Source organism: Lissotriton helveticus, chromosome 11 (assembly GCF_964261635.1).
Source record: "Lissotriton helveticus chromosome 11, aLisHel1.1, whole genome shotgun sequence".
NCBI classification, from domain to species: Eukaryota; Metazoa; Chordata; class Amphibia; order Caudata; family Salamandridae; genus Lissotriton; species Lissotriton helveticus.
In genome coordinates, this window is record NC_136072.1 from 554,623,335 (window position 1) to 554,644,457 (window position 21,123).

At 44.1% G+C, this 21,123-nt stretch overlaps 1 protein-coding gene across 4 annotated transcripts in view; it reads right to left on the bottom strand.

Moving 5' to 3' along the window:
• Positions 1–7,036, bottom strand: part of NSD3 (nuclear receptor binding SET domain protein 3) — a 1,711,795-nt gene extending 1,704,759 nt beyond the window's left edge. For all 4 annotated transcript variants that reach the window (XM_078666314.1, XM_078666313.1, XM_078666315.1 and 1 more), the window contains exon 1: positions 1,390–7,036. The gene's annotated coding sequence lies outside the window, so the exon portion shown is untranslated. The remainder of the gene's footprint in view (positions 1–1,389) is intronic.
• Positions 7,037–21,123: the final 14,087 nt, after the last annotated feature.

Below are 21,123 nucleotides of genomic sequence, written 5' to 3' on the forward strand. Positions count from 1 at the left end.
TAGCAGAAATATGTGGAAATTACAGAGAGCAGCTTTGAAAAAAGGGTCTTCAAAAAATGGTATTGCTATTTTGTTTTTTATAAAGACTGCAACGTAGCATCCCGATGGTCGCAGTTTGCCGATAACACAGAGGTAGGTGGTATACATATACACATAGGAACAGATGTTCACATAGAAGTAGGAGTATTTAAAATTGGATCAAGTTGCTGTAAACTAACAATGGATCCATTTACAGAAACATTTCACAAGTTGGATAACACAGGCACCATTCGCAATTAAAAAGCATGAATCAAACATTATCGATACCTACTAACCATTGTTCATCTAAAAAATGGCTATCCGGCATAGAGTCTTTTAGTACAGCAAAAGAGAGCTGCAAAAGAACACTTAAAGCAAGGTTACGCACGGTCCCTTAGTTGATAAATATTCACAGGAATACAGGTAATGCAACTGTAACACATTCAACTATAAACAGCAAAGTGGCATACATGTGCACCCTTTCGCAGCAAAAATAAAAAAAACACATAGCAGGCAATGATCCATCAAGTGGGTAACAGAAATACTGAATGACCAACATTCCGCTAAATGAAAGACTAACTTTTTTTTTATGATAATGCATTTCAAAACACACGGACGTCCTGCAAATTATGTGGATACTTTCATGCAAAGAAAGTAACTTCCAATCTGGAAAAAAAATATCGATGCATAGTCTCCCGTAAGACACTTGGCTCACCTTAAACCCACCCAATGTGAACAACTTCCATTTCAAGAGTCATGTGATCTGATAATGTGGGCAACGCAAAGCATTGGTACAAACGTGGATGTTTTCTCCCTCAAAAGAAGGCCATCAATAGAAATGAAGGGTGAGGGTTCATCTGCAAAGAGAAACCTGTAGTCCAAACCTTCAACGGAGACATCTGTTTATGTAAAGCGGCAACAGCTGTCCAGAGCTATCTTAGATTACCCATCATAAGAGAGCAAAGAATGTTCCTACTTTACCAGTTTTTATCCATTTTGTAGTTCACTAGCCTAGCAATAAAATTACATGGTCGCTCCCTTTTGCACACACCAACAGAACGCAAAATAATAAAAAGTAAGCCCTGCAACGGAGAGGATGTGCGCATTCTGGTATCAGTGTGCTCCTCTCAGTAGGGGAGGAGAGTGGTTGCAGAAAGCACACACCTGCAGTGAGTCTTGACGTTGCGTTCACCTGCGCTTAACAGAGAAATGGTGCATATGCAGAGAATGTTGCTCAAGGGATGGGGTTAAAAACACAAATAGACAATTTGTATTGCGTGTGCCGTAGGTTCCATACACCCGACCTTCCCCTTTTTTTTTTACAGGATTCAATGGCAAATTTGGCGTATTTTGGCAAGCTCCTGCTCTTACCTTCAGCCTGGTCCATCCTCAACCCCCTGAGTGCGGCTCCAGACTGTGATGGAGAGCTCCTCTCAGGTGATAGCACACAGACAGAGCCTCCTCCCTCTGGGGCGGTGTGCTAGGAACATACACAACCAGGGGCTGGTTTTGGCTCCTCGTTTGGTGGGGTCTTCACGAAGCTGCTCTTGTCAGGCGTTGTTCCAGGGTTGCAAGCTGAGACTGTCCATGGCTCCTTATTACCAGAATGCCTGTCAGCCAGTCCGGCTCTTTTTTGGGGGGGAGGAAGGGTATATATTTTGACGGCTATCTTCTTCGGCCTCCCTGAGCTCGCGCTCGCCTAGGTGCCTCCTCTTCCTCTCGTGCACGCGCAAGCGAGCTCCTCTCAAGTCGGCAAACAGTAGCTGACAATGGCGAAGGAGCGCGAGCTGGCGGTACAACGCTGAAGCGTGCGTTCTAGCCTGTCAGCGGCAGAGAGTAAAGCGAACTCCTCCTGCCATTGGCTGCTCTCGCTGCACGTGACCTTGAGTTCGAAAACCTCCGAGGGAGCCAGCGGTAGTTTGTATTGACGCCATTTTGGATGCCGGGGAACCAGGTTTGCGAGAGTACGTAGTAGAGGAAGTGGCAGTCGGTTGTGGAGAGTCGGAGACGTCGGTTCCTTTCACCGCCTGAGCTACGAGCAACGAAGCGGGCAATTCTATTATTTTAAACGTAGGATAGCGCAACTCATCTGTGAGGTCCTTCACGTTACCATGAGGGCGGGGAATACCTGGGGCTCTACTAGTCACCACACATTTCATCTGATCAGTGACGTGGTGCTTTTGGGGATTTACGTCGAGATCCCTTCTCTCACTTACTAGCATCGGGTGATTCCATTCTGTCGTCAAGTCGTAGATCGCAAAGGGACCGCATGTTATTTGGAAATGCCTTCAGCTAGCGTTGTGCATGTTTACTCCGATTAACCCAAATGTAGAATGGGAATGACTAACATCCGCTCTCCGGGTTGTAGGGTCTGGCCAAACTGGGCACTTTTGATAGGTTAGGGTTAGTTGGATGGGCCCGGCCCCAGAATGGACCCGATTCAGGCTGGAGACTACCGATTTTATTTTAGCTGTCTCCCGCATGAAATGGCATTTTCTACAATAGAAGTCAATGGGGAATTTTCATTCTCCCGATTTTTTACTTTAAATGTCCCACGTTCTTTTCCTAAAATATTGGCATGCATGCATAAAGTTGCATGGCGGAGCTCGGAAAATGCATCAGTGTACTCTTCATGCGCAAAGAAAATGTGTCCAATTTCGAACATGCATGAAAGAGAACTTTTCATCTTTCATGACGTCTGGAAATGCTCAATAGAGTGCTTTTTTTAACATCGTTTCTGTAAGATTTATACCACAGTTATTTTTAAGCTCTGAAGAGCTACAGAGTAGGCCATAAGCATTTCATTCTACCCTGTTTTGTATAGCAGACAGCAGCATAGGTAGAACTACTCTAGAATTTCCAAACCGTGTATAATCAAACTATGTGGCAAGTTTCACTCTTTCACGTGGGCAGGCAAATACTGAGGCAGGGACATTTTGACAACACTGTTTCGGAATTGTTTTTAAAGTTCAGCTATCATGGGATTATCTACTCGCTTTAAGAGCCTTGCAAGCGGCGAGAGTAGTGGAAGCACTTATTAGATTTGCAGCCCAACTTGGCCAGAAATCCACTTAAAGAGATGCTGACACTATAGGGCACAGCTTTCCAAACTTTTCATGTTGGTGAGACACGTTTTGGAGATGTATCATCTTGGGACACGGTAAGGCAGTGTAGCGAGCGCAGTGAGCGAGCCCGAACCACTTAAGGGGGTTTCTCCCGCCGGAAGAAAATGTTGAAATAAAATTGGGCAAATGGTGCATTTTCAAGCAAATTTGAGACCATGAGGTTGAACACAGGCCCCTGCAGTAGATGCCTTTGTCCACTGAGCCACCAGACCTGGCATACACACACCTTTCTCTCTCTATCTCTCCCTTCCCCTCTCTCTATCTCTCCCTTCCCCTCTCTCTCTCCCTCTCCCCTCTCTTTCTCTCCCTCTTTCCCGCTCTCCCTCCCCCATCTCTCTTCCTCCCCCCTCTCTCCCTCCCTCCCCCCTCTCTCCCTCCCTCCCCCCTCTCTCCCTCTTTCCCTCTCTGTCTCCCTCTGTCTGTTTCTCTCTGCTTCTTTCCCTCCCTCCCGTCTCCCTGTCTCCCTCCCCCAGTCTCCCTCTGTCTGTTACCCTCTGTCACCTCACCCCAGCTTCCCAGGCACACATACAGCCCACCTGAGCACGTCACAGGTCTTTAAAAGACCATTTGCTTGTTAATGAGGCTTTGTTGTGTATCGCCCGGCCCCCATAGAGCAGTGTGTCTAGGAATGCCTCTTAATTAGCAGCAGTTATGTGCTAAGTGCCCGCGACACACCCACCATTTGCAGGCGACACAGTACTGTATCGGGACACAGAGTTTGTAAAGCTCTGCTATAGGGCCAAGTGTCTTTCAGTTGCCACTTATGGGGACAGAGTGTGGGGATTTGCTAATTGCTCAAAGCTCCAGTGAATTGAGAATGATTTTATTAGGAGATTCTTGATTGTTTCAAAAAGTACTTCAACTCTCTTTTGCCACCTTGAACTGGGTTTAGAGCTAGCAATGGGCCAAGTAGGGCTTGCCCCTATACTACTATGGGCGAGATCTGGAAAACGCCTGAATTGGATTTTACTAAATCCATAGTAGTGGGTTGTCTCGCTAATAAAAACGTTCAAAATATCCCTTGGTTTAATTACCTCAAGAGATCGTTCCAGAAACTGTGTTTGAGTGAATTTTTTAATAACCCTATAAATATGCCTCCACAAGCCAATACTGTAATAAAAAAGTGTTTTTGCAACTTGGGCTAATTCCCTTAATTTTTAGGCATTGGTACAATTGAAAACAGAGAAGTTTAGATTTAGCCATTACGTCTGACCTTCCTCGTTTTTATCTGATTTATTGGAGGAATTCCCAACATCGGTTTTATTTGACTAGATTTCATCTCTCCTCGGTCCATTTCTTGGCGGTTTATCCCCAGCAATGCACCTGGTCCAATACTTTGTGCCCTTGTCCTGTGGCAACTTTACAATACAGACCACTTTGCACTTTATCCTTTTTTGCACATTGTACAAGTCTTTAGAGCTAGATGTTTGCTTCCATTCTTAAAACCGTTACGTACATGTTCTTATTTAGAAGGATTTATGTTTTTACTCTCTTTAGATTCAATTGTTATTTGCTTGATATTTTTACTTTTTATAAAAGGATCAATTGCAGTCAGAAAGAGATGGTTGAGGGGGACTGGTATGTTGTGTATGAAATGAATTGTCTTAGAATGGAATTGAATTCATTAGGAGGTGGCTGTTTTTATGTTTGCTACGAAGATCTTCCTGAAGATCTTAATGTTAAAAAAATTAAGATGGCAATGTTTATTGTGTGCTTTTATGATTTATATACATCGAATGAAGCTTACTTGACATCATTATTATAAACATTTTTTTAAATGATGAAACCGGGAAATGATGCAACACGTAGTTTTTTGTGTCCATGTTAAACACTGATGCGAAATGCAAAGGTTGCATAAGAAAGAAAATAATAATTTTTAGTATATATATATTTTTAGATTATGCATTATGATCATAAAACATAAGAACTTAAAATCCACATAAAAACATTAAAATCCCTATTAAACACAATCCAATACATTTCATTCAGTTAACACAATGTATGAACGTTTATGGAACTATTTAAGATTAACAGGCCAGCTTGACATACACATCATTAATTACTAGACACACGTTATTTTCTTCCAATATAAGGCTCCTTTTTAGTAGCCAATAACCGCTATCGCCACCACATGGTCCGGTAATAACTAATTGTAAAAAGGCAGATCGAAATTGGATGAAACCCCTAGCTTTTAAAAGTGGTAATGGGTACCATTTGCGCAAAAATTCATAAAGTGTACAGAATAAAAACAGGTGTATTAAGATCTGGAGTGAACTGTCATCACAAGAGCAAGTTAAAAGGGCATGAGGATCGTACTGACCAAGAGGGAAACATATAATTGTACGGATAGAGCCCAAACAAAATTTTGTAAGCAGCGATCTGTCCCTAGGGTGTTTAACTACTATAAGGTTAGGTTCAACGTCAACAACGGATTTCAGCAGCAGGTATGATCTGTTGGAGTTTTTCTCCAACGCCCAAGTTTCCCTCTCATCTTTAAACTTATTTAAAATTCGTTCCTTTACAAGAACCTGATCACCCTTTTTAAGGAGACGAGGCCTGTTAAAATGCCAATACAGTCTAGGGAACGGGCAGCGGTGTTTATATAATTTATCCACGGTATCTTTTGGCCATACATACATTGCCAAACAGTCCCCAATCATGCTCTTATTGAACCACAGTCTTTCATCAGCCCAAATTGAAATTCAAAGTAACAGTGCAGCTAGTTTAACCTGATCCTCCTCATAATCCAAGCCCAGTTCCTTGTGGGTGGCGAACAAGGAACTAGTTGGACCCAGCCCCAGTAATTTTCCACATAATTGGTCCTCTTCATGCTGGATCACCCTGCACTTATGGTACCCCCAAATGGATGCACCGTAACGCAGGGGTGTGGAATTTGTAAAATAATCTACTTGGCCAAGGGACCAAATGCCACTGAGATCTACATGTCCTGTAATATCTACTTGTCCCACATACTCCCGTCCCTACATCAATTCTTGCCTTTCACCTTTAAACCGGGAGTCTGCTTTATCTGTAAAAGGAAAGCACCAAGCTTGTAACGTGAGCCTGGTGTGGGTGTTTATTTTTTGCAGGTTTTTGATATAGCGCAATTTCAAAAAAACAGAAGAGGGTCCCTGAATAGAACAAGTTACCGGGAGGGGGAGGCAGAGAAAAACACTAGTACAAGAACTGACCTCTCCTCGATATCTACTCAAAATTTAGGTAATATATCCATCATACAATATCTATATCAACATTGTCCCAACACAAGAGTTATTTAGAAAGACATTTTCTTATTTATTCATCGTATATTCACAAAATTCATAGCAAAAGAACATCATTATATACAGTACATTCAATTCTATATAACACTTATTTACAGAAGCCCCACAAGAACAATAAGAAAAAGCAAAACATATATCATTCATTCAATAGATCATACCAAACATCCAAAACATTATTTCTAACCTATCATCCACAACTCAACTGCCATACCATGGAAAAAACAATAAACAAAAACAATACAAAACATCATACACATAGCAAGGTAACAAAGAAAGAAAAGCGCTGACGCGTGTTTCGGAAAAGGACTCGTGTCCACAGTTCCTTCTTCAGGGTGCAATTGATACCACTTTTGGTAGACTTAAATTCTTGATAGGCGTATTGATAACTTTTTTTCATATAGCGCAAACATGACCCGAAGGCGAGCACTTCTTCTGATGAACACTAGTTACATTTACACAAGGTCATCTTCATGTTATTTAGGCATGGACAGATTAAGGGAACTACCCAGAATCACTGGATGTTTAGCAACGCTGAGACTCGAACGTGGCTCCCAAGGTTTGAAATCGGCAGCTCTGGCTGGAACGGGGTGGGGGGGTCGGGAGCAGGGTTGGTATACGTGTTTGTGTGTGAGATTGGCATAGGGATGGTGGTTGGTAATATGGTGATGAAGCAGCCCCACTCTCTCTTCACAGTAGGTGACTATTTGCTCACTTTGCCCAGTCTTGAGTCTGTGACAGGAGGCCCTGGCCCTTCTCCTTCTTATGCCATGTTCTGAATACTGTGTATATAAGGGGCAGTGAGAGCGCAGCGGTGGTAGCATGGGCTGTGTGAGCGCTGTAGTGGTGTCAGGCACAGTATGCGAGGCTGGAGAAGGTGCTGTAGGCTCAGTGGTCGAAGAAGTGAATTATAAAAGAAAGGACTGTTAGTTATTCTGCACAAAAAGGATGCAGGGTGTGGGAGTCTGGGGGTGCGGTCAAAGCAGTAGCAAAAAAAAAAAAACTGTGGTCTTTCACCTTCAGGTAGTATATAGACCGCTTTAATTAAAATTAAATGCAGGTTATAAAAGCATCTGCCAGTTTCTGCACTTATCCTCCAGTTTTATCATATTCCCGTGGCATGGTAGCACGCGTTGCTGCTAACATGGCAGAAGTGTGAAAGGTGTCACTTCCAATGATGTTGGTTGTGCCGGGCACACTACTCTGAAGTCTGTGGCCAGCCTTCTGAGTGACTATGAAACGATCTAGAGGTGGGAGACGCAGGAATACAGGTACATAATTCCAAGGATCTTAACAGGCAAGAAGTCAACACAGTTTATGCAAATGTTAAAGTCTTTGTGTCCATGATAACGACTTCTGCTCAGGGAGATAACCTGACGCAAGATCACTTTTTTGGAAGTTCAGTTATTGATCCCCACACTATCATAACCCATCTAGGCCTTCCCCTCCCTGAATTCTGCGGGTCATTTAAAACAAGGCTGGCTGGGAGCTCTATCATCTGAGGGCTCAGGCTTTTTTCGGGATGGGAGTGCTTCTACCTGACTTTTCTTCAAAATAAATCCATAAGGCTGGAAACCCTCTTATTTACTATAAATTTCGTCATAGAAAAAGTCAGAGGATGTGGCTCAAAATAAGAATAGGAACACACCTCCACCTCCACGGCAGCACAACATTTCCATTTATTGAGCCTTCAGCATTCGTACCCGATGAACAGGTCACGCACACCAAACTGACCTGTTTATTTGAGGGCCTCGACGACTGGGGAAGGGGAATCCTTAAAAAGGCACCTGAAAGAAAAAGAATGATATTGCCAAAAATCCCCCTATTTTCACATTTGATGTAGGAGACCCTTTTAACAAACTGGCTGCTGAAGTCTGTCGTTTTTGTGAGTGGAAAGATGAATAGATAAGAAGGAACATCTACAAACATTCTAATGACTTGGGAGCCACATACATATTTCTGCATCGCAGTTTAGCACACCAGCGAGCAATATGATCTTTCTGGCAGTACATTGCACTCCCATAAAACTTTACAAGGTAAGCAAGGGAGGAGCAATGCGAATGCTCACAATGGCAAGACAATGCTACCGTGAAACCATGACCTTATCTGCGCAAGACACGCCCAAATAAATCATCCATGCATAAACACATAGCAACACATTTATCAATGACTGTGGCCTTCGTGCTCCCTCCAGGCAGCACGGCCTTTGCCTCTGATGGGAAATAGTAGAGAACACCGTGGTGGAGTCGGACTCACTGGGTAATGTTCACCCCTTGAGAACAATATAATTTTAGTATTTCAGAATTCTTTGTTTTTGGTGTAGCGCTTTGAAGCATACAACGCAGCTCTAGAAAACAATATACATACCAGATCGCTTCTGCTGCAAAACAGCAATAGAGTATGGCATTGTTTTTATTTTTATGATTTGTATATAACATCTACATTCTGGTATCAGAGAGTACTGCCCCACTTGATCCTATGCTAGTTTTAACCACTAAAGTGTGCGCAGGAGTCGATCGGCGAGGCTTTGGTGTCCATTTGGGGGCTTCTCATTTTGCCCCCACTGGCTTTGGGAGCTATGCATTAATTAGCCCCTGGGCATGCCACTGTGTTGCTAATCAGCACTGCTGTGCGTGATGTCAGTTTAACTGCTTTTCAGGTCTTCAGGTCACAGGGTGACAGGTCACTACTGACAGCTTCTCGTATCTTCCATTACAGAGGAGAGGGGTGGAGAAAGGGGGTGGCGAGGCAGGAGTCTGATGTAATCAGAAAGAAGCTGAAACTGTAGATTAGTAAGTTACTTTATTCAAGTTAAGATGTTAAGTAATAAGATATAATGATAACCCCATCAGGAGCAGCTGTCCTGCTGCTCAGCCCTCACCCAACTGACATTCACAAAGCACTAGCATTCCAACCATCCAACATTCCACAACACAGACATTCTAGCTGAGCAGCAGGAAGACTCAAGATACAACATATCTCCCTTCGTTATGGGAACAATTGCATTGTGAAATATAACAGATGAAACAATTGCTGTCACGGACGCCGAGCCTTTCCTGAGCACTTCTGAAACAGCTTGCTGCAGCCGCCACGCTTTGCCGGACCCGCTCCGCGGGTCCCGCTTCGCGGCTTACAGCTGCTGTTAGGACAAACCAAGGGGCCTTACCTTACCTGACTGGACCGGCAGGGCTGCGAGCGAAGAGCGGTGGACTCCACGGACCAGGAGTCCCCGCGCGCCCGTTTCCAGCTGGGCTGCTCTCCCTGCCGGCACCGCCCCCACCTCCACGGCGCTTTAAGCGGCGCATCCGCAGACCTAAGGCGGATTGCTGTCACGGACGCCGAGCCTTTCCTGAGCACTTCTGAAACAGCTTGCTGCAGCCGCCACGCCTCGCCGGACCCGCTCCGCGGCTTACAGCTGCTGTTAGGACAAACCAAGGGGCCTTACCTTACCTGACTGGACTGGCAAGGCTGCGAGCGAAGAGCGGTGGACTCCACGGACCAGGAGTCCCCGCGCGCCCGTTTCCAGCTGGGCTGCTCTCCCTGCCGGCACCGCCCCCTCGGCGACCTTTGTACAGCTACAAAGAGGAAGTACCATCCCCGCTGCGCGGGACGGCGCAGGGAGAAGCCCGGGACAAGGGCGGGACCGTCTGTGGCCGTCCGGGGCCAAAGGAGGCCGGGCTGGGCCCATTCTCTTAGTCCCTCCCTGGAATTCCACTTCATTCATCAAGTGTTCTTAATGTCATTTTGTTTATTCGTACTTTTATCTGTCTTCTACTGCCCATGGTGATGTCTTCTTTTGAGGCAACGCAGGCATCGGCCGTTCAAGGGTCATCTCTGCTAGGCCCTTTGGACAAATTCTTTGCCAAAATCAAGACTGACGTAGACCGGGAGCTCTTCCTGGCTGAAAAAAGGGCGGATCGACGTCTTTCCATTAACAGGCTGAAATTAAGATCTCCAACATTTTTGGACCTAACATCAACAGCCAGTTCAACTTCAACTTCAATGGATTTAACCTCATCACTAGATTATGTTAATACTTCACCTCCTATAGATGACATTCCCCTTATTTTTCAGACCAAACCCATTGCACAGAATGATATTATCATTATTTCTGATTCCACTAATTCTCAGGTACCTGATACCCAGTTAATAGATTTAAGTACCCCCGTTGCAGAACCAGCCCCTCTGTATGATCCAGACATTCCATCTCCGGTGTTCACACCAAGCACATCTGACGACTATACTAAGTGCACTACCGTGGGCCAGCCCCCATTGCCATCACTTAGGGGCACCACTAAAAGCTCTAAAACCCCCTCTAGCATATTCTCCTTTGGCTCCCCACCTAGGAAGCGAAGAAAGAAGCTGACAATCAAAAAGAGAGCCGTGCCCCCAAATCAAGCGTCGCCTTCCATATTTACTATTTCAAATAAGGCTGGGCCTATAGACCCCGTGAAAGAGATGACTTCCAGCTCCATCTTGGTACCTAGTTATGCGGGCCTACTGGATGACATCGATTGTCTTATTAAGGCATTGATCCTTCCCCTTACCGAAAGGATCAAAAGATTAGGGGAGAATGTGGAAAAAATTCTACAAGGCCATTCGGAGTCATCCTCCGCGGCTTTGAATGCCCCTAGAGTTCCAATACAGCCTTCTAAAGAATCTAATACACCTAAGACAGTGTCTGGCACGCCCAAGACTATCGCACTTCCAACACCCGGGACACGGAAACCGGCTCAGAATTCTATATCGTATGCTAAAAATAGTAATAAAAGCATCAATAAAACAAATGCACTGGAAAAACCTATGACTGTGGATAAACCCCATACTTCTATAATGTCTCATAGTACGTGTCACATCAATAGCACTAACTCAAAACCCTCACCCACCAAGCCACATCACTCAATTAGGAAAACACATAACATCGTAGATCTGCCCCCAGAATGCTTAAATTATGTTATAGCCCTCACAGGAGTGCTGCCCACGCCAGAAGGTAAGCGCGAGCATCAGGCCAACCTAAAAAATAAGGTCATCTACTGGTTGAGGAGAAATAGACCACTCCCGTCTCACCTTAATGGTGATATCGTCTCGGCCAGGCGATGCCATTGGGTAGGTACCAGACCCAAGGATATTGAAGGTGACGTGATCCTAGTAAACTTCAAGGATCACAGATTGATACCTTATATTAGTGATTGGTATCCTGGAATGGGGGAGGGGGGAATTTCAACTCGTAACCTAACCTATTTCTACCCTGAGGCTATGCTGAGGAAACCGCCACCCCAGCCTAGACCTTACCATCCTCATAGCTATGGTCGTTCAAAAACCCCCGGCGGCTGTAATACTCCTACATTTAATAATCATCATAATGGCTATAACAATTCTTTTCCCTATCATTTGAATACTTTCGCCCCATTTCCATATAGACCTTTCGTTCCAGATAGCCTAGCCTATGTAAAGACACCAAGGGATCAGATTCTATTTGAAAACACTAATGAATTCTGGCCGCAATCCAGCCAGGCACCATTACCACCAAGAAAACCTCATAACTCCAACTTCCATTGGGGCGATCCTCGTCCTCACAACCCAAAAAACTTTTGGAACATACCTTTGTCCAATTTTTACCATCCGATATCAGGATTAGATGACAATGAATGACTCCATAAATCACTTACCGCAGAGAAATCTTCTGAGGATCCGCGGATCAGTCAGTGCACTCCCACCCACTTCTCGTCATTTAGCCCATCTAAAAACCATCCTAAGAGCAACACTGGCAGAATAGAAGTGGGTACGGATACACTGAATGACCTACGGTCACCTCATCCACAGTCCCAACAGTCCGAGAATAACGGTTCCATCTCCGATCTCTTGAGCCCTTCACATTCCCCTACTATCAGAACACAACAACTTGATTTACCCTGTGAGAACCTAGGCAGCTTCTGTCGAGACACCAGTAATGTCAATGCCTTTAATTCACTCATCTCATGGAATGTGGCGGGCCTAGCCAGCAAGGCTTCCAACAAAGCTTGGCTGAATGTTATTCATGCGTATGACATCTTATGTTTGCAAGAGACCTGGTGCCGCGAGGAAGTACATCTACTGGGGTACCAAACTTTTCACTCTCCTGCCATACCATCAGCCCAGGGTCACAATAAGGGGGGGCTTTGTGTCTATGTCTCTACAACTGCAAAGGTTAAGATCCATAAATTCTTCTCTAATACCCACTTTCAAATTCTACTTTTTAGGTGGGGCACATTAGAGAACATAGTACTGTTGAACTTTTATAATAATATGGCCGACATTGAACTGGAGTCCACTATGTCAAATATATCCTGTTGTCACACATCGTTGATCACCTCAAGGGGGCAATAATAATGTGGGTAGGGGATTTCAACTGCACCATCTGTCCACAGTCAGAATCTCCTTTGTGTGGTATTGTGGATTTTGGCGAGGAAAACCTAACTCACTTTGTGCACACAAAGAGGGGGATGTTGTTAAATACTTTCCTCCTTAAATGTAATCTTAGTTTTGCCAACCTGCTATGTCCCTCACCCGTGCAGTTTGAGCCAACGTTTTTTGGTAGAGACTGCAATTCAATTATTGACTTTATATTAATTTCCACTGCCAATTCTGGAATTCTGACCTCGTGTGTCGTTGGCAAGGATGTATTTAGTGACCATTACCCCCTTTCTATCTATGTAAAAACAAAGGAACGTTACGCCAAGAACTCTACCCTTTCTAGGTATCCCTATAGCGTAGATCTATCTAAAACTAATGGCTACGTTGTTAAATGGGAGAGGATTGTTCCCGGTGCATTTCTGAAAAAGCTACTCTCCGACTCTGCAAAGGATGTTAACCTCTGTTTAGAGGAACAGGCGGACTCTTCTTCTGTTATGATCGCCTTTGCTAACATCCAACAGGGGATAAAAAATCTGTTGACCCGGGCAGCGAATAACAACCATTCACTTAGAGAAGGGTGGTTTGATGGGAAGTGCACAAAAGCATTAAAATCTCTTAAGAAAGCTCTGGCCCTCAAACCTAGGGACTCCGACACAATTCGTAGTGCAAGGAAAGCATATAAATGTGCATTAAATGAAAGAACCCAGGCCTTAAAAAAGCAAGCGTGGGCTTCACTAAGAGATGCTTCTGCCCAGAAAAACACCACCAAGTTCTGGAGGCTTGTTAAGTCCCTGTACCAACCAAATAATAATGGCAATAAAATAGATCTGGCAATAACAGGTGTCAGATGGTTGACACACTTTAGGCAGTTGTACATGGACACAAGGCCAGCTGACATCATCACTCCAATAGGGCAGGTCTTAAAGGGCCCACAAACTATAGACAGGAGGAGAGAGACCGATTCCCATGTCTCTTCATTTCCCATTGACATAATATTTACTGTGGGGGAGATGCATGAAGCAATTAGGGATAGTGCATCAGGCAAAGCCCCAGGGCCAGATTGTACCCCGGTGGATGTGTACAAGGCCGAACCAGATTTTTGGGCCCCATTGCTCACTAATGTGTTGAACAAGGGCAATCAGCAGGGGTTTATAGAAAGCTGGTCGGACGCAATAGTGGTCCCTATTTTTAAAAAAGGCAGGCGTGATGATCCAACCTGCTATAGGCCGATATCTTTACTAGACGGCCTTATGAAATTAGCAGGGAGGATTATCTTAAAGAGACTTCAAGAGTGGGAGGAGGAACACAATGTAGTTTCGCACCTCCAATATGGATTTAGGAAGGGTATAGGGACTGCGGAGCAGTGTTTAAACCTAGCCCTTCTCAGTGCTAAATACACGCAGGCTAGAGGTGGGTCACTTTTTTATTACTTTTGTTGATTTGAGTTGTGCGTTTGATTGTGTGGACCATTTGTTGTTATGGTCAACATTGACCGAAATGGGTATTGAGGAACGCTTAATTATTTTTATTAGAGAACTGTATCATAACTGCGGGGCAAGAGTAAGATTTGGCAAGCAGGGCGAATGTACTGACAAATTCGCCCTGTCAAGAGGGGTCAGGCAAGGGTGTATCCTAGCCCCCAGGCTATTTACTTACTATATCAACTCAGTGGGCCATTATCTTTCTCTTTTTCAAAATGACTACCCTACCGTGAAAGGTCTACCGGTGCCAATCCTCCTGTATGCCGACGATGCGGCCATAATGTCTCAGACCCAAGTGGGACTACAGAGGGCAGTGTCTAAATTTGCAGGTTTTATGCAGGATAGAGGGCTGAAAGTAAATATTTCGAAGACCTTCACGATGCCATGCACTAACAAGCGCAGCAAGGTGCCTTGTAAAGTGTTCCTGAACAAACAGGACATAGCCATCGTAGAGAAGTTTTGCTACCTTGGCATAATGTTTGACAGGAAATGTCGCTGGAAACAGGCAATTGAGGCAAGGAAGCTGGCTTTCATCCACACTATAGGCGCTCTACGCGCATTTTCAAATAGAGTGGGTGGTAAACCAGCAAAAGAACTGGTGCAAATATATCAGGCGAAGTGCGTGTCCACAGCCATCTACGGGGCGGGACTCTGGGGCATCGAGAAGGACCAAACCTTGCAAAGCTGTGAGAACCAGTTCATCAGCTACCTTCTAGGTGTCCCAAAGACTACATCCTCATTTATGACACACATAGAGGCGGGAGTCACGCACCTGGTGACACAATTAGGATGGCCCCAATTCTCTTGTGGCACAAGGTATGGACAACTAGAGAGGCCAGTTTCAATAGGGACCTCCTGGAGGATTGCTTGGCCCTAGATGGGGTCGCAAACTTCCGGTGGTTGACGTACGCAAGATCTGTACTTAGTGACATAGGCCTCCCAGATTATTACGTAAATCCTAGGAGCATGGAGGGCGTATCTAGATCAGTTCTTAAGAAAACACTGACCGCCCATCTGGAAATTCTGAGATGGAACAATGAAAAAAACAAACTAACCATCCTAAATTTCCAAGAAATTACTCCCAACGAAGGCATGCAAAAGTATTTAAAAGTGGACCCCAGCCCCTATTATAGAATGCTTTTGACACGTTTACGTTTTGGTATTTTCTTTCCTATGGTTTCTGTACCGGAGATGAACAACTGGTCCTCATTGACTTTGACGTGTTCGTGTGATAACATCGCACCTCAATCAAATCTGCACTTAATGTTCTTTTGCTCCTTTTATTCCACCCCCAGGAAATTTTATATAAAACCTTTGTTAAAACGCTGGGGAGTAAGAAATTGTAGGCCTGCCTTCACAAGACTGTTGAAATTGGAGGATGAGCATGTGATCTTTGCAGTATCTCGTTTCTTAGGATCCGTTATGCTGCTGCGGAAAACCATGCTGTAAAATATTTTTGTCTGGGTCTTTCCATGTCTTTTTGTGTTGGCTAGTACTAATTGTATTCCAAACTGTATGGCATTGAATGAAATTTTAAAGATTTGACTATGACAATAGTTGTTTTTTGTTTTAACTGTTAAATCTTATATGTAAGCTCCTATTAAGTGTGATGCTTTTACATGTATTTGCTGTGCTTTTATGATTTTACGAAAATCGAATAAAGCTTATTTTACTTACTTACAGATGAAACAATTAAGATAATGACTACATGTAAAGTACACATAGTCACAAACTTAAAACAATGCACATATAATGAATATGCAATACCATTCTACTCACCTCGCATGACACACTATACTACAACTCACCAACTTACAAAGAAGATACATCCTGAATCGCTATACCACAATTCACCCAACTAACAAAAGAATACAACCCAAGACGCTAAATAACAACACATCTCGCACACCACAGTATGAGCAGAACGTCGCATAGGTCCCTGAAATAAAGCACTATCCTTCATCATACACCATCAAACCCAAATGCCACAAATCATACCAGTTGGCCAGACCAGAACAACAAGCAGCACCCACAGGAACAAACCGTAACACTAAAAATATCAGGAATCAACGTGTACGCTACAGACAAATGAACAAGCCCTTACATAACTCATTCATACACCAGATCGAGCACTTACAAAACTCAATCATACACCAGAACGAGCCCTTACATAACTCATTCTTACACCAGAACAAGCACTTACATAACTCATTCACACACCAGAACGAGCACTTACATAACTCACTCATACACCAGATTGAGCACTTACATAACTCATTCATACACCAGAATGAGCACTTACATAACTCATTCATACACCAGAATGAGCACTTACATAACTCATCCATACACCATTTACCAACGTGCACAACTCAAACACAGAACAAGCACTCACATAACTCATTCATACACCAGATCGAGCACTTACATAACTCAATCATACACCATTTACCAACGTGCACAACTCAAACACAGAACGAGCACTCACATAACTCATTCATGCGCCAGGAAACAACGTGCACATCTAAGACAAAGAACAAGCACTCACATAACTCATTCATGTGTCAATCAACAGTACACAAAACCTAATAAAGAGTGACCAACAACACTTGTTGTGAAACAGCTCTTGGTGACTTAATCACCTACAACCAAACTTCACTAATAATGAAAGAACAGACCATACTGCAGTCACCTCATACATAACACCAACCAAAGAGTGGCCTAACATCCTGACTCCACTCATACACAACACTGTTGTGGTCAAGTACTGCGACAAGTGTCCCCAACGAAGTGTCTCCAACGTGGGCTCTTAGACCCTCTTCCATCACTGGGACGTTTGTCCTGTTACAGCTTCTTCTGGACGCACAGAAGCCCTTCCCTTACTGGTTCCATCGCCTTCGTAATAGCTTCCTCTGGATTCACAACCAACTTCCATGAATGGAACTTTTCCCAATTGCAGCATCAACAGTGCTCTCATATGTTGAACTTTTTGTCTTATTGCAGCATTGACAACCTTAGGTCGGAAAAAAACCAAGACTGCAGTTCACTGAATAACTACACGTTACATGTAAGCACAATCAGATCTGACCTCCGTGAGCAAGTAGAAGATTCCCAAAAAAATAACACTCCACTCCGCTCCTTTGGCAATAATCACCGTATATTAAAACAAAGTCAGTACCTAGTACGCTCCATAATGCAGTAATATTCACGGCAAACCTCACCACGTCCACATCCATATGAAAAACGCTGCTTGACGATGTATACCAATTTTCCCATTTCGCAAAATGGAGGCACGCACATCGACGTAGGGTTGGCTGGTTCACGGCACAAACATGCACTAAATAATGCCACGCCTTGCCAGCATCAGACGTGAAGTGCCGTTTCGTCACAGAGGCCACTGGTGAGGTAAACCTTTAGAAATTTATTCAGTGTCGTCTCGTGCTGATTTTAAATGAAAACAGCAACCATTATCCCTCTCCACAGAAATTAACGGTCAAAACCAGTGAAAGACAAAAGTACATATTTTCCTTTTACTTTCCTTTTGTTTTCCCATTCCTGGTATCTTGCCAAAAACCGCAGCACTGTCTCAACACTGAATCCCACAACGAAGGCTCACATATCCTCGCTGTTCTGTTCCATCTTTAATTAATCAAAGAAGATAAATAACACATCTGCACCACACTGCGGCTGGTATTCATGTACTTCCCTCCCCGAGGCTCGATTTTTGCCTCCGAACACAAAACAAACTACGCAGCTGCTGGTTTTATTGTACTTCACTCTCCGAGGCTCGATTTTACATCGGCACCACACTGCGGCTGGTAATTATCCTTCACTCAACACCGAGGCTCGATTTTACCTTGCCCCCGGACAACAAACCGATTTCCATTCGGCTGATCTTAAGCCTCTAATTTACTCTGATGATTTGGCACATTTCGGTTTTAAGGCGACCGATGGTAGGGTCACTGATGGGGTTTAAGTGCCAGTAAGCGTTCATTCACAAATTCTCTTGTAAATTGTTACAAATTATTTACCTCCATACTTCTTTTCTTCTTTTTATTGTATACCCCTCTGGTTCCAGTCTCACCGCTTGGACTTCTTTACTCAATTTCAGTCCATTTCACGTTGGCTGATGAGCTTCTTTATAGTTGCGCGCATGGATTCTTCATCAAAACATCGCCAAATGATGTAATCAGAAAGAAGCTGGAACTGTAGATTAGTAAGTTACTTTATTTAAGTTAAGATGTTAAGTAATAAGATATAATGATAACCCCATTAGGAGCAGCTGTCCTGCTGCTCAGCCCTCACCCAACTTACATTCACAAAGCACTAGCATTCCAACCATCCAACATTCCACAACAGACATTCTAGCTGAGCAACAGGAAGACTCAATATACAACAGAGTCCTCTCAGTAAAGGGTGGGGGCAGGGGAGTGGCAAGTGCAGATACTTCGAGGAGATACCCCCCGCCACAACATATATTCACATAAAAGTCTGTAATTGTGTACCTTAAGTTCAAGTTCGGCTCTGCAAAGCACTAATTGTTATTGTTAACTACAGCTTATATAGCGCCAACTCACCTACAGGTCTCAAGGCGCTTTTTGACAGGCGGAAGCTAAGCTAACAAAACAGAAGCATAAAACTATACCCCTAGGTGGAGATTAAAGCTTCTCTGAACAGAAATGTTTTCAAGGATTTCCTGAAATGCAACAGGTCAGATTCTTTACGAAGAGATTCGGGAAGTTTGTTCCAAACCTGTGGGACAACCACCGAAAAAGATCTGCCACCCTTTGTAGCTAGTTTATAGCGAGGGCAGGACAATAGTTGAGTATCTGAAGACCTTAGTGATCGTGTCGGTTTATAGATTCCAAGGCGTTCTTTAATGTAAGCCGAAGCTTGACCATAAATTGCCTTATGGGCAATGCACAAACTTTTAAACTCCACCTGTTGTTTTATGGGGAGCCAATGCAGCTTACACAGCAATGGTGATGCATGAGTGCGTCTAGGTAGCCGAAAAATCAGCCTAGCTGCATTGTTCAGGACCACTTGCAGTCTCTTTATCAGAGTTTGGGGGAGGCCCAAATACAGGGCATTCCTGTAGTCCAGTCTCGAAATGATTGTAGCCGAGACAATTGTCCGGAGTGTAGAGGGGGAAAGCAAAGGGACTAACTTGCGTAGCTGTGTGATTAAGTTAGTGCAGCTCCCAACCACTGAGGAGATCTGGCTGACCATTGACAGCTCATGGTTAATCTTAATACCAAGACTTTTAACGTTGGCACAGGGTTTAGGGGTCGGGCCGAGATCTTGCGGCCAAAACAGATCAACCCATGGAGATACTTCTGATGAAACCAACCAGGACCTCCATTTTTTCGGGATTGATCTTCAACGAGTTTGCTGTCATCCAATTCACCGTATGACTAAGTATTCTTTTAGCATGGGTCTGCGCCGATGCAGTGTTATCGATGCTGAGTAACAACTGAGTATCATCCGCATAGTTATAGGTTTTGCAGCCCATGCGTACTAAAGAGTCAATTAGAGGCTGCAGGTAAAGATTAAAAAGGAGTGGGGACAGGGCAGATCCCTGGGGGACCCCACACCTCAAAGTACCCAGATTTGATGTACAATCTTCCAATTGAATCCTCTGAGATCTTTCAGAGAGGAAGGATTTGAGCCATTCGTAGGCTACATCTTGTATCCGAAACGCGGCCAATCTGTCCAAGAGCAGGGTATGGCTGACAGTGTTGAATGCCGCTGACAGATCTAATAATATCAGGGCACTCGGTTTTTTACTGTCAGCCATACCTCTAAGCTCATCAAGCACAGAAAGCATCACTAATTCGGTGCTGTGATGCGCACGAAAACCAGCTTGACGTTCATGGAGAAGATGGTGTGACTCCAGGAAAGATGACAAAGACAACAAAACATGTTGTTCCAAAATCTTGGACAAAAAAGGAAGTTGAGATATCGGCCTATAATTCTTTAGGTTAGTAGGGTCAGCTCCCAGCTTCTTTATTAGGGACCTGACTCGAGCTTCTTTAAAGCTGGATGGAAGCCGGCCGGAATCTAGTGAATTATTTAGTAAGGAAACAAAAAAACTTCCCAAAGCAGGAAGTGCCATCTGAAAGATACTGGGAGGACAAGGATCTGCAGGGGAACCGGATTTTGTACGATTCACAAGCTGTCCCAAGACCTTAGGATCAATCGGAGGAAATTTAGAGATGGTATATATTGGTGGAGGGAGTGGGGGATGTGGAAGACAGGGGTACTTGCTCGAGGTATTCTGAATGTCAGTGAGGATAGTTTGTACTTTGTCAAGAAAGTAGTGTTGGAAGGTATTACAATCAATGGGAGATTCTGATCTTTCTACTTTCTTACTCAACTCAGATAAGATTTTAAAGGTTTCTTTTTGAACATTGTCCGCATTCTTAATTCGAGTTTCATAGTACTCCGCTTTAGTTGATTGAATATAGTTCTTGTACAATTTGAGAAACGATTTATAGTGGTCCTTATCGACGAGATCGTTTGATTTCCTCCAACGTCTCTCTAACAGGCGTAATTTGATTTTATGTTCCCTCAAGGCGGAATTGAACCATGGGGCTCCCTTTACTGCTCTATTTATTTTTTGATTTCTTTCAGGTGCTATTTGGTCGACATGACGCACAGGCAGGCCATCCCACGGCTGAGGTGATGCCGCACTAAGGTGCTGGACACAGGCTGGCGATGCTCGCAGTCTGCACACCAGCACTCACAGGCAGTGATGCAGCCCACACACACTGCCGGTTTCCTCTACTGCTCTTATTTGCTGCAGTCACTCGCCATGATAAAGGGAGA